At 33.1% G+C, this 12,697-nt stretch overlaps 1 non-coding gene across 1 annotated transcript; it reads left to right on the top strand.

Moving 5' to 3' along the window:
• Positions 1 to 1,735: 1,735 nt before the first annotated feature.
• On the top strand, positions 1,736 to 1,842 carry LOC128291388 (small nucleolar RNA R71). Its single transcript, XR_008281162.1, has one exon. It is a non-coding gene; the product is annotated as a small nucleolar RNA R71 (small nucleolar RNA).
• The last annotated feature ends 10,855 nt before the right edge of the window (positions 1,843 to 12,697 follow it).

A 12,697-nucleotide genomic window follows, 5' to 3' on the forward strand; every position in this document is an offset into this window, starting at 1 on the left:
TATACGCATTCGGCTGCCCGTCATAAGTATAGACCAATTACCTCAATATATAATTCAAGTAGAATCATTATATCACCGTTTATTTGTTATGCTTATATGTCATGACTTAATCAAATCATAAACTAAGTTCCATTACTCGAAGACTTACCTCGGATGTTGTCAAACGACTTCAACGGCTATTCGATTACTTTTTCCTTTCCCTTATCAGATCTAGATCCTCTTTGCTCTTGAGCTTAATTTAAAACAATTGAATTCATTTAATTTCAAATCAAATAGGCGATTTAATATAATACATGTATATTATAAGGTTGAGGTACATATGACTTAATGGTTAACTATCAAACACCATACGCATATATATATATATTTTCTCTAGTCATGCACAACCCAACTTCTTACTTAGGCATTAACAATTTTTATAGATATATGCATATCTATGTTAAGGCCGATTATATATTTAATACATTCTACAAATATGGTTATTTGTATTGACTAAATGCCATTTTGTCTCAAGTTATTCTTATAAGCACATCCATCCAAATACATTCGTACTTAAACATCATTGCATATACGTATATATACAAGAACCATTCTTAACATACTTACTACTCATTTACAAAACAAAATACTCATATCACATTTATAAAACTACAAGCCGAATATACCTATACTTACCTCACTTAAACATCAACCCTCAATTTCTTTGACAAAGCACATTTCCGAAAATGATAAGGCAATATAACAGCCTTTAATCCAACTTATAATTCATACATATCACATTCCAAGCATTCACTCTATTCTATCACTTAAAATACAAACATTACTCAATAATTTCCTAGTTCAAATTCGGCAATTACACCAATTCACTAGATGATTTATTATTATTGTTCATTTATTCAAACTACTTACAAATACCTTAAACTATCTTAATTAACAACCATTTGTAACTTATTCATTAAACATGAAAACAACCATATATCTCTTCCATTTCCTACCATGGCCGAATGCTCAAGACACCACACCATTTCAAATTTGGTCATGGGTTAATCAAAGAACTTAATGACTAACTCAAAAAAAATGCTAAAAAATCCAAGAATGATCCTTGAACTTACCTTGATTTAGCTAACCACCATAGCTGAATTTCTCAAAGCTTTTTCTCTTCTAGTTACGGCAATGAGGAGCATGGATAGAGAAACTTTGGTTTCTCCTCCCATTAACTAGTATTTTATTAACCTTATTCCTTATTTCATTTTGTAACATAAAATTATTAGAATAAAATATTAACACAAAATAATTATAATATGTTTTAGTCCACAACATGGCCGGCCACCATCTAGAATTTGGCCAATTTGACATGCAAGTACAAGCATTTTCTAACATGCATCAATAGGCCACTTTAACATTTGCCTAGCACATTTCTAAATTTTCTCACACAAGTCCTATTTAATAAAATTCACTTACAATTAACAAAATTCAAACATGAAATTTTCACACATGCATATATACATATAATAAGCATCAAATATGACGGTTAATTACTTTTATGACTCGGTTTTGTGGTCCCAAAACCACTTTCCGACTAGGGTCACATTAGGGTTGTCACATCCTCTCAATGATTTCATAAGCCTCATTATAAGACTTAGAAAGGAGAGCACCATTAGTAGAAGCGTCCACTACCATCCTCGTCTGAGCATTGAGACCATTATAGAACATTTCAAGTTGGATGCAATGAGGGATCCCATGATGAGGGCGCTTCCGTAATAATTCTTTATACCTTTTCCATGCCTCATACAAGGACTCATCATCCATTTAATGGAAAGAAGTGATCTTGTTCCTCAACTTCGCATTCTTTCTAGGCAGGAAATACTTCATGAGGAATCTTTCTGCTAACTCTTACTATGTGGAAATAGAATTTGGTGGCAATGAGTTCAACCAGGCACGAGTTCTATCCCTTAGTGAATATTAGAACAACTTTAATTGCAGTGCATCTTCAAGTACTCTAGCTAGCTTGAAGGAATCACTTACCTCCATAAACAGTCTTAAGTGAAGATGAGGATCTTCAGTAGGCATTCCACTGAATTGGCCCACTGTCTAAAGCATCTGGAACATGACTGGCTTCAGCTCGAACTATTGTGCCTCGATTTCGGGTCTCCTAATACCCGGATTAGGATTATGAAATACTGGCACGACATATTATCTTAGAGCTCTATCTCTATAATTAGCAATAAGGATAGGATTTTGAGCAGGGTTTGCTCCGTTTCATTGATTCAGATTTCCAAAGTTCATCTTTTCGGTCTTTCTTTGACATGCTTGTTTTCTTCGTTATCAAAAAGTTCTGTCATTCTTAGGGTCTACAGGGAGTTAATCGATTATTGGATCAATACTCATAAACACCTGAAACAAACACAGAAAAATTAATTAAGTTAAAAGTGAACAGAAAAATAAACCAAAATACAAAATTAATAAATTCACGAATAATGACTTTTTAAAACAGACCCCTGCAACGACGCCAAAAACTTAGAACGATGGAAATGTGCAAGTGTACACAATCACAACAAGTAATGAAGTGACAAGTAAATATCGAGTTATCGTACCCATAGGGACTGTGAAAAGAATTTATTTATGAATGCAATTAAAACACTTTGGTGAAGAAAAATATTTTGATTTTGAGGAAGTGATGAAAAACTAAAATTTAACTAAGTAAAATAAATAAGATAAAAATAAAATTTCCAATCCACGATTTCAAAAAATGATTTTAATCAATATGACATAATTGTGTTAGATTAATTACATTTCTTAACTTAGAATTACTAAACTCATATTCATGCTGTTACAAATAAATTCATGGCAACTTGGTAATTTGCTAACTACTGCTCATATGTACTTATTAAATTAACTAAATCTCTCGAATGCCAACTAAAACAATAAATCAATCTTCATAAGCACATAAAAGATTAAGTGAGGTAACAATGTATTCCTATCTTGAAATAGTTTAATCATAGTAATTTTGCAAGTTATGCAAGGCTAATGTATTGTCTAATACCATCATTAATTTAACCTTCAGCTACATTAGAAGTGTAACACCCCACACCCGTATTCAACGCCAAAATAGGGTTATGAAGCAATATCAAACTTACAACACATTTGAACATATTTATCACACACATTTAATAAATTCATACATTCATCATTCAATCTCAATCAATTTGTCCCTAATATGAGCCTACAAGGCCCTAAACATGCTTTGGGGGTGGTTTTGGACTAAACTGAAAATTTAGGAAACTTTCACGAAACCTTAAAAATTTTTCTCAAAATAGAGGACCCACACCCATGTGGCCAGGCCGTGTGTCTCACACGGCCACCAGACACGCCCGTGTCACAGGCCGTATGGACATTCAAAATGGGAGCACATGGCCATGTCCCAACCCATGTCCTACCCTATGTCCAAACAAGTGAGCTTACTGGCTTGGGTCACACGGCCAACCACACGTCCGTGTGTCTAGCCCGTGTGCCCTTCGAAGTGGCCACACAAGCCTATGTGCTAGGTCGTGTGTTAGGTCATGCCAAACTTGTAGGGTATACTAATTTATGCCACACAATCAAGTCACATGCCAGTGTGTGAGGTTGTGTGGAGCATACTGACTTGATTTTTAAAACACACCAAGGGACACACGACAGTGCAACATAACTATGTGTCACACATGGTTGAGACACACGCTCGTGTCTCTACCCTTGTGGATAAAAATAGTCTATTTACCAAGCCAATTTGCCACCCAAAATTGTATGTACATATGCACCCAAATGGTACAAATTCATAGCATAAATGAACTTCTATTTGAACCTCAATCAAGGCTAAATCATACCATTTCCAATACTAACAACCAACATACTTATAAACTCATGTTTTACTCATTCAAAATATACCAAATACCAATTACTTCAAACATCAAACTGACCAAACTCAAATCTGTATTATTTGGCCTAATTTCACAAGCATACCAATGTCCACAATTCCACCATTTGAACAGAACAAACAATTTTTATTGGAAACATTCCTTTAATGAACTCCCTCGGAACTTCTATAGTAAATGGAATATACAGAATTGTGATCAATCAAATATTGCAAAGCCTCGGTATCTATTATCAATCAGAATTGGATCATAACAGAATTTCGGTCTATACTGGTACAATAATATCAGATTAGGGGGGAGGTTAGAATTAGAGATTGATAGAAAAGCAAGGATATGGGCTTGTGTAAGTAGGAAATAGAAAATATCTATTCTAGTCCTATCATCAGCTATGGGTTTGAATCTAAGAGAAATTCTAGAGAATGTTTGCTACCCTGAGATTTTCTTGTCTTTCCTGACCGATAAGGAAAAAAAAATTGGGTCAAAAGAAAATGCCATTTTGGAGTTTTATCAATAATTTTCTTGTGTAGGCGGGGATCCGGTGTAACATCTCGCAATAGGGCCTAAATGGAATAGTGGTTGCGAAACCATAAATCTGAGATATAAAAGTTTATTTCGATTAATTTCTATGATTTACCGAGTTATTATATGCATGTGTTAGAGTATTGATAAGAAATTTTATAGATTGCATGTTTAATTTGCCTATTAGGGCTTATTTGCAGAAGTTGCTATAACAGCCCGATTTAGGGCCTAAACGGAACTATGGTTTTAGAACCACGAATTTGAAATCGAAAAATTTATTCCGATTAAGTTTTAAGGTTTATTTATTGATTAAAATATTGTGTAAAAATATCGTTTACTGATAAAGTGCTTAATTGGACTTTTAGGACAAAATTTTAAAGAAAGGCCTTAAGGGCATTTTAGTCATTTGGTAATTAAAAGAAATAAAAAGGGAAAATAAAGGCAAAATTGACTCATCTTTTTCATGGAGGCCGAAATTAGCATGGAGGAAGCCATGGCTATGGTTTTCAAGCTTTCCAAGCTCAATAATCCCGGAAAACGAGATTTGAATATAGAATGGGAGAAAAATCGAAAATCGGGAAAGTTGGTAAAATGGCCGTTTTAGTATCGAGGTAAGTTCATATGTATAATAAGCATTAATTTATGCATGTTTCAATTTAAAATTGATATATTTACTATGATTGCCGAGGTGTTGAAAGTAAGTATAATTATGATGATTTAAATGTTCAATATTAATTCGACATGGAAATAAGAAAGTTTGTAAGTTTGCATGTAAATAATACATTATCTTTATTATGTTTTTGTATTTCAGCATATTTTATGTATTGTAGCTGATTTTTGAATCATAATTAACTATTGGAAGTATGGAATCAAGTATTAGAAAGAGAGAGAAATCCCGGTTGAACCTTCGGAAAGATTAGATGATACAGATGGTATGTAGCTAGGTCACATGTATGGTGCTGAGTGCACATCATGTGTACAAGAGAGCTACGAGACATTATGATGTAGCTAGGTCGCATGGGTGATACTATGTGTACACCATGTAGACAAGAGATTTACGGGATATATGTAGCTAGATCGCATGCGTGGTTCTAGGTGAAGGACACCATGTAGACAAGAGAGCTACGAGATAAACTGGCTAGGTCACATGGGTGGTACTAAGTGTTCACCATGTGTACAAGAGAGCCAAAATTATGTGTACAATTGAGCTAGGTCACATGAGTGGTGCTAAGTGAAGGCTACTATGTGTACAAAAGAGCTTCGATTTTAAAGGTGGACTGTGTGTGATACCATCGCGTATCTGTTATTATTCCGAAGTGTTCAACTAGGAAATTGGTTAAATGAAATTGTGCATGACTTTGTGAAGATAAGTGTAAGTATATACGTGTGTAACTTATGAGTAATATGCTTGATATATGATTGGAAATTGGAAAGATTGTTATGGGTAAGTGATGAATACAATTAAAGTGTGAAAGATCAGAATTGACAATAAAACTGTTCTGGATAGTTGCAGTGATGAGAATCTAAAAATTTACCAAAAATAGTATAAATTGAATCAAAGACTGAATGAGATATCAAATTAGATCTTAATGAGTCTATTTTCATATAACAGAAATAGAACAAGCAAAGGAATTCTATATTATGAGATATTTAAGTTTTTGAGAGATTGGTTCAGAATGACTATGTGATCCCCTGTTCTGACTTGGAAAAATCATTAACAATTGTAAAAAAATAATTAGGAGATATAATTTATATGCTTGAAATCCTTAATAAGTATAGTTTGAAATAAAATAAATTATAACATCATATGAGTTTTTTACGAAGAGAAAATTTATTTTTAGTGAAGAGTGGTCAGTGCAGTTGAGCAGTGAAACAGGGGTAACTTCAATGAATAAACTGTTCTAATTGGCTAGACCAAAAGTTCTGAAAATTTTATGGTAAGAATATACCTGAATATAGTTTCAATTAAAATTAACGTTTTGTAATTTTGAGTTTTTTAGCTCCAAAAATAAATAATTAAGCTGCTGGTACTCTGCTAGACAGCTTATTTTGAAATTGTTTATAATTGTAATAGTGAAAGTATGTGTGTTTGTGATGGTAATGTTCCGGGAACATATTGTGACTTTGTTTAATGTATGATAATGTATTGTTTATTAATATTTACATACTTACTTACTAAGCTATAATGCTTACTCCCTTCCTTTCCTTTTTCCTATAGTGTCGCAGATGTTAGCTCGAGTTGGAGGTCGCCGGAGGTTAAATCACACTATTAAACTATTGATCGATATATAAACGTTTTAAAGTATTTTAAGTTTTTGGCATGTATGGAAACTCGTTTAATTGTTATTAAGTTGCTAGGAATTAGCTTAAAATACTGACCTATGTTATTTGAAGGTCTCTATTGTATAAAGTCATTTAATGTAGATAGTCTTGATTATGTTATTAATTATGAATCGGTTTTTATATGATGATTAGTGATTAAGTCCGGTAATGCCTCGTACCCTATTTCAGCGTCAAACACAGGTAAAGGGTGTTACATCCGGTATTTTCTGAATCCTTGTGTAAGAAATTACAAAAGAAATTCTTTTAGCAAAGATGTGAATTAGGAAGGATTGGTCGATGAAATATGAACCAGAGATTGAATCTTAATATGCCTTAGAACAATACATTTTTGTTACCACGAGATATATTGGCAGTTGCAGATCGTTTGATTGGAATGAAATTTGGAATGGGTACACTTGACGGTATGAATCATTTGAAAAAGACTTAATCGCGTAAAATGTAAAATTGGCTTGCTAATTGTTAAAATGCTTAATTGCTATGTCTATTTAAATGAAAGGTCCTTATGTTGATATTTGACCATTGAAAGTATGTGTGGACATTAATGGCCTTAATTAAAATGAATTATATGTTTATTTATAAAGGGGAAAATTAGTAAATGGTGAATTAATATGTAATAAGTAAAATAAAATATGATAATGGATGATTCATTCATCCTTATTGCCAAAAATTAAAAGAAGAAGAAGCCAAAGCTAGGTTTTGATATTCGGCCCTTGCTCACTTTGATTTAGGTATGCATTTTGTTCAGTTTTTGATAATTTCTACGTTTTTGTGATCGTTACTCTATATTCTATCAAGCCCATGCCTAAATTTTTTATTTGGATGATTTTTTTGAGTTATTTCATTGTTGATTTTGTGATTTTTGTAATGTTATTTGATGAAATATGGAAGCTTGATGATAGATACATATATTTTGTATTGAGATTTTTGATGAATTTGAGTAATTTGGGCTAAATTGTGAAAATGAGAAATTGAGGAACTAAAATGTGAAATAAATGAAATATGTGGACTTATATGAACTACATGAAAATTCGGCTAGGCATGTGTAAAAGAAAATTTTGTGTATTTTGTGATTTTATGAATTAGGGACTAAATTGTTAAAATGTGAAAATGTGAGGGCTAATTTGTAAAATGCTCTAAATGTGTGTATATGGATTGAATTGAATGATTTGTTGAATAAAAGAGTTAAATTAGAATTTATATAGATTAAAAGCCAAAGAAAACAGAATTAGACCGGGGAAAGTCGAAAGTCGTTGAGTAGTCGATTCCGTTCGTTCGAATCCGTATGACGTAAGTCGATATACAAATAAATGTGTTAAATTGAATTATTATTGCTCATATGATAATTGAATTGCGTAAATGGATATGAGGGCTGAATATATGAAATCCGAGAAAGTTCTGATAATGTGATGACGTTTGAAAGGTCCCGTATGAACCATAGGAATAGCTAGGATACATATGTCATGACATAGGATTTTTGATATGTGATTTCGTGTAAGACCACGTCTGGGACGTTGGCATCGATTTGAGATTTACATGTAAGACCATGTCTGGGACATCGGCATCGTATTTGATTTTGTGTAAGACCCTGTTTGGGATAGTGGCATCGATACTTGATTACATGTAACACCACGTCTGGAACGTTGGCATTGTACAAGCTTTTTGAGTTATCTGCGAATCCTATTGATTCCATACGGTTCAACGGGTATTTCAAGAAATGAGTAACTATGTGGTTATGTATCGACTTAGGTACATTTGAAATGTATATCATGATTAAGAATAAAAGGTAAGTATTTGAACATATCTGGACATATGAAATATGTATGAGCTATATGAGATTTATAGATATGTGGTTATGGTTTGCCATGATCTATATGATTGAATTGAATTGAATTTATGTTATGTGATAATTTTTTTTTATATGGCTTACTAAACTATTGAAAGCTTACTTTGTGTGTGTTTTCAATTGTTTTTAGATATCGAAGCTACTGAGAGCTCAGGGATCGTCGAGGATTATCACCACACTATTGAACCTTATTTTTGTACCCTTTTGAAAATGTATATATCAAAGTATGGCATGTATAGGCTAGGACTATTTTGATATGTTTTGTGATGTATAAATCATGCCATGTGATATGGCTAGATTAAGTTGTGTTAAGAAATGGTATATTATGATGTGTTCATGGATGGCCAAGAGAATTGGTCAAGTTGGTAAGTTTTTGGTATGTACCTATTTTTGAATTTGGTAAGGTTTTGGTATGAGAATGAATGAAATGAATTGTAGTTATGAAACATATGTTTTAGTATGATTTTTGGTATTATTTGGTATGGATTAATAGCACGAAATTGGTTGATTATTATATGGCATGATTGGTGTATGATTTAGTTGTGAATTGGTTGAAAATTTGGTATAAAATGATTTAGTTTTGATGCTTGTAGGAAGGACCCTTAATGGGTGGCATGTTGGCCTTGTAAATGGCCTATTTTTGCCCACACGGGTAGGGACACGGGCGTGTGTCTCAACCGTGTTGCTCAAGGGCCATTTCGAAATGAGCCTGGGCAAACCACACTAACACACACACAGGCGTGTGCCAAGCCGTGTGGCCAAGTCAGTTTTGAGCACGAGCTAGACACACGGGCGTGTGACTGGCCGTGTGACTCAAGTCAGTAGCCTCCCTAATTTTCACACGGCCTGGTACACGGGCGTGTCTTGTGGCCATGTGGACAAGTCAATATGTATGCCCTATTTTGCCACGGCCTGTTAACATGGGCGTGTGACCTTTGTAACTTATAAAAAATGTTTAAGTTTTGAAAAATTTTATATCTACTCGATTTAGTCCCGACCTCTTCCTAAAGCATGTTTAAGGTCTCGTTGACCTAAGAAAAAGACTTTATGTTGATGTTTGATTATGATGCTATGATGTTTGTGAAATGAATGTGAAATATTCCGATATGTTCGGTAATGCCTTTTAACCCTAGTCCGGTAACAAATACAGGTTAGGGGTGTTACAATAATACCTAGAGCCATCAAGCATCACCCAACCATCATACAATTCATATCACAATGCATAAACAGATATATCAATACATGATTCAACCATACCAAAATAACCCAAATAAGCCATTACTCAAGGCTATATATACAAACCAAAACATGTACATTTACAAGCCAATTCAATTGGCTAAAATCATTACTATTACATAATCAACATGAATTAAAGTCCCTATACATGCCATATACTTAAAATACAAAAGTTCATAGGTACCAAATGATAGGTGGATAGTGTGAAGTGATCTCCGACGATCCCCAAATTCGAGCTAGCTTTGAATTCACTATAAAACATAGAAAAGCAAACAATGTAAGCTTTAAAGCTTAGTAAGCTCGTATGAAATAAACTCAATATAATCATATACACACAATTCAACAAGTGATTATAGATGTAACACCCCTTTCCCACATTCAACACCGAAACAGGGTACGAGGTATTACCAGAACATAACACATACCGTTAAATAAAATCGAGACAGAAATATGGCATCCAATTAGATTATGAATCATTATAATATATGCCTTTAACAATATTAGCCAACTTCAATGGCTTTGTACAAAATAATTGGTCAAATACTGTAACCAATACTTTAAACCTAGGCAATTATGACACGTAACAAAATAACTAAGCCTACTATACATGCCATAATTCAAAATGTTTAGTTCAAATACCAAAAGTATTGATAGTGTGGGCAGATCTTCAATGATCTCTAACTCCTGCGCTAGCTGGATGACACTATAAGACAAAAGAGAGAAAAAAAAGTAAGCTTATAGCTTAATAAGTAAGTATATAAATAATAAATAAGGAATCTAATATGTTTACAAAACAACTCAATTATATCTATTTTTAATTTTACTATTTACTCCAATTTGATCAAGATGTCCCTCCTGCGTCATGTTCACTGAATAAATCATAACTCGAGTTACGAAACTCGAAATTCAAATCCGTAAAATTTTCCTGAAACTAGACTCATATGACTTCTTACTAAATTTTTTTCTAGAATTTTTGGTCCAGCCAATTAGTACAGTTTATTAGTTAAAATTTCCCCTGTTATACAGCTCGATTGATCTGACCTCTGTTCACTACGAATAGATTTTATCCCTGTAAAAAAGTCAAATAGCCAAGAAATTTGTTTATTTAAAACTAGACTCAATAAGGAATCTAGAAATATAGTTCTTAATTATTTTTTTACAATTTTTAATGATTTTTCAAAGTCAGAACAGGGGATCACATAGTGATTCTGAACAAGTCTCACAAAAATATAAATATCTCAAAATATAGGATTCCTTTACTTGCTCTGTTTCTTTTACAAGAAAATAGACTCATTAAGTTTTAATTTCATATCTCATTCAGCCTTTAATTAAATTCCTAATATTTTTTGTGGTTTTTCAAATTCACGTCACTGCGACTGTCCAAACAGCTTTATTATCAATTTTGATCTTTCACACTTTAGTTGCATTCATTGCTTATCCTTAACAATTTTTCCAACTTCCAATCACATATCGAGCTTATTACTCATACGTTACACATGTATATTCTTACACTTATCATTACAAGGTCATACATAATTTCATTTAGTCGATTTTCCCGTTGAACACTTTGGATCGAGTCCCCGATGCTTGGTGGTTTCTGCACTAGTTCCACCCATGACATAGTTCGGCTCTCTTGTACACATGGTGAACATGAGCACTTAGTACCACCCATGTGACCTAGCCACTTTATCTCGTAGCTCTCTTGTCTACATGGTGTCCTTCACCTGGAACCACACATGCGACCTAGCTACATTTATCCCGTAGCTCTCTTGTGTACATAGTATACATCCCGTATCACACATGTGACCTAGCTACCACATAGTATCTCGTAGCTCTTGATTCCGAAGGTTCAACCAGGAAGTATTTCGCTTTCTAATACTTATTTCCATTCTTCCAATAGTCGATTATGATTCAAAATCATCTACAATATATAAAATATGCTGAAATATAAAAATGTAAATAAAGATAATGTATTATTTACATACAAACTTATCTCGGAGCAAAATATAGAAATTTTGCAATTTAGTCCAAAATCTTTTCCTTCCCCCGTTCGAGGTCGATTCCATGCCTTTCTTGATCTATAACAACACATTTAGCTCATTTAACACTCATAATATCTATTTCAATCCAAAAATCATATTATGGAAAAATTACGTTTTTGCCCCTTAACTTTTACAAAATTATGATTTTGTCCCTAGGCTCAGAAATTTAATTTCATCCCTTATTCTTATGTTTTATGACATGCTGAACATTTTTCTCTTCTATGGAAACATCAAATTCTCACTCTAACATGTACTTATGAACATAAGGTATTTTTATCGATTATGCCGTTTTGCTCGTTTTCGCTAAAAATCGCTTAGAAAAGGTCGTTCTCCTAACTTCAAATATTCATATTCTACCATCAAACATCAAAATACATTCATATCATTGATGGGTAAATTTTTAAACATAAACCTTAACTCGAAATAATGGTAGAAATAGGTAGACCGAGCTGTGAGGATTTCAAAAATGTAAAGAACATTAAAAACGGGGCTTGAATGCACTTACTATTGAGCTTGAAAGCTTGAAAAAAAACCATAGCTATGGTGAACATACAACTTTCGGCCAAGGAAGAAGATGGATGGACAAAATTTTGGCTTATTTTTCCCATTTTATTTCTTTTAATTACCAAATGACAAAAACACCCTTAAGGCCTTTTTTTTTAAATTTTGTCCTATTCATGCCCATTTTTGTCCATATAAAGTATAATGGTCTAATTCCATTAAAGGACCTCTACTTAAAACACCCATTTCAATCAAGTACTTTATGAACTAGAACACACATTTTTCACCTATTTCAATTTAGT

The sequence above is a fragment of the Gossypium arboreum genome, chromosome 3 (assembly GCF_025698485.1).
Source record: "Gossypium arboreum isolate Shixiya-1 chromosome 3, ASM2569848v2, whole genome shotgun sequence".
NCBI classification, from domain to species: domain Eukaryota; kingdom Viridiplantae; phylum Streptophyta; class Magnoliopsida; order Malvales; family Malvaceae; genus Gossypium; species Gossypium arboreum.